The 2,500-nt window shown below is 51.5% G+C and overlaps 1 non-coding gene across 1 annotated transcript in view; it reads left to right on the forward strand.

The window, feature by feature from the left end:
- The first annotated feature begins 853 nt into the window (after window positions 1-853).
- The window catches only part of LOC138955097 (small subunit ribosomal RNA), a 1,835-nt gene continuing 188 nt past the window's right edge, over window positions 854-2,500 (forward strand). The window contains exon 1 of the ribosomal RNA XR_011452091.1: window positions 854-2,500. This exon is cut by the window's right edge and continues 188 nt beyond it. This is a non-coding gene — a ribosomal RNA (small subunit ribosomal RNA).

Genomic DNA, 2,500 nt, shown 5'->3' on the forward strand with positions numbered 1-2,500 from the left:
TGGTAGTCCAGAAAAATTTTTTTTTGGTGCTGCTACTGCTTACGGTCCGGAGAAGGTACGGTGCGATCGGTGATGACGGGTTACGGGAGCGCTCTCTCTTTCCCGGAGCGGCGGTCGGCGTGCGGGGTCCGTGTATTCCGTTCGTCGGCGCCTGATAGCGAAAGGCTTGACTGGTCTCGTGAAGAACGCGCTCGTCTGCGAATCGGGTGTCGTTCAGCAGGTGGAAAAGAGCGGGCTGTGTCTCGAATCTGGCCAAGGGTGAAGGGAAGAAGCTGCTGCTGCTGTTGTTTTTAAACGAACGATAGCTTAGTCTCTTTCGCAGAACCTACGGGTAGAATCGTCGGCGTAGCTCGTTGGGCAGCAGCGATCGGGCCGTTTTTTTACGGGCGGCTGGTTACTGTGCTCGGACCCTTTTGTTTTTTGTGTGGAAACAAAAAAACAGCCCTGTTATCGTCGTACCCGCTTAACTACTACTACTGCTGCTGCATTGGAAGGGTTGAGAGGAGGGGAGAGGTTTAGCCTATTTGTACGGACCCGGCTCGGAAAGTTTTTCTTTCTTTTAGCGGCAGCGACTATGGTCTAACCGGTGGTCCCAGCGCGCCGTAAGTCTACCGCTGTTCTTCGTTCGATAAAGTTCCTCGTCAAAAAGGAATGAGAGCGTGAGGATGGGGTAGCAGCATGTGTGTTGGTGAGGCTGGCAGGACTGTTTTCGTTTTGTGGCGAAGAGGAGAGGGAGGCGTGTACGGGAGGAGCTTCGGCTTGTGGGCGGCCTTTCTTTTTTCCTTTCTTCTTTCTTCCGTGTGGTGGCGGTGGCGGTGGTGGTGGGGAACCGATGTTTAAAACAACAGGTGGCATTCTGGTTGATCCTGCCAGTAGTCATATGCTTGTCTCAAAGATTAAGCCATGCATGTCTAAGTTCACACCCTCGTACGGTGAAACCGCGAATGGCTCATTAAATCAGTCGAGGTTCCTTAGATGATCCCAATCTACTTGGATAACTGTGGTAATTCTAGAGCTAATACATGCCAACCAGCTCCGACCCGTTACAGGGAAAGAGCGCTTTTATCAGTTCAAAACCAGTCGGCGCTCGCGCGCCGTCCCTTGGTGACTCTGGATAACTTTGTGCCGATCGCATGGCCTCGAGCCGGCGACGCATCTTTCAAATGTCTGCCCTATCAAATGACGATGGTACGTGATCTGCCTACCATGTTGGCAACGGGTAGCGGGGAATCAGGGTTCGATTCCGGAGAGGGAGCATGAGAAACGGCTACCACATCCAAGGAAGGCAGCAGGCGCGCAACTTACCCACTCCTGGCACGGGGAGGTAGTGACGAAAAATAACAATACGGAACTCTTTTGAGGCTCCGTAATTGGAATGAGTACACTTTAAACCCTTTAACGAGGATCTATTGGAGGGCAAGTCTGGTGCCAGCAGCCGCGGTAATTCCAGCTCCAATAGCGTATACTAAAGTTGTTGCGATTAAAAAGCTCGTAGTTGGATCTCAGGCATGGGCGCGCGGTCCGCCTCGCGGCGGTCACTGCGTGACAGAAATTTCCCATCCTACGCTTCCCGGTTGTTAGCCCATGGTGCTCTTCATTGAGCGTTTTGGGTGGCCGGAACGTTTACTTTGAAGAAATTAGAGTGTTCAAAGCAGGCACGTCGCCTGAATAATGGTGCATGGAATAATGGAATAGGACCTCGGTTCTATTTTGCTGGTTTTCGGAACACGAGGTAATGATTAAGAGGGACAGACGGGGGCATCCGTATTGCGGTGTTAGAGGTGAAATTCTTGGATCATCGCAAGACGAACTACTGCGAAAGCATTTGCCAAGAATGTTTTCATTAGTCAAGAACGAAAGTCAGAGGTTCGAAGACGATCAGATACCGTCGTAGTTCTGACCATAAACGATGCCAACTAGCGATCCGCTGGTGTTGCTTCATCGACTCTGCGGGCAGCTTCCGGGAAACCAAAGTCTATGGGTTCCGGGGGAAGTATGGTTGCAAAGCTGAAACTTAAAGGAATTGACGGAAGGGCACCACCAGGAGTGGAGCCTGCGGCTTAATTTGACTCAACACGGGGAAACTCACCCGGTCCGGACACTGTAAGGATTGACAGATTGATAGCTCTTTCTTGATTCGGTGGGTGGTGGTGCATGGCCGTTCTTAGTTGGTGGAGCGATTTGTCTGGTTAATTCCGATAACGAACGAGACTCTAGCCTACTAAATAGTTCACCGATCCTTTATGCGTCGGTGTCAACTTCTTAGAGGGACAAGTGGCGTTTAGCCACACGAGATTGAGCAATAACAGGTCTGTGATGCCCTTAGATGTCCGGGGCCGCACGCGCGCTACACTGAAGGAATCAGCGTGGCTATCTCCCTGGTCCGAGAGGATTGGGAAACCCGTTGAATCTCCTTCGTGATAGGGATTGGGGCTTGAAATTCTTCCCCATGAACGAGGAATTCCCAGTAAGCGCGAGTCATCAGCTCGCGTTGATTACG

The sequence above is a fragment of the Littorina saxatilis genome, unplaced genomic scaffold (assembly GCF_037325665.1).
Source record: "Littorina saxatilis isolate snail1 unplaced genomic scaffold, US_GU_Lsax_2.0 scaffold_441, whole genome shotgun sequence".
Taxonomy (NCBI): Eukaryota; Metazoa; Mollusca; class Gastropoda; order Littorinimorpha; family Littorinidae; genus Littorina; species Littorina saxatilis.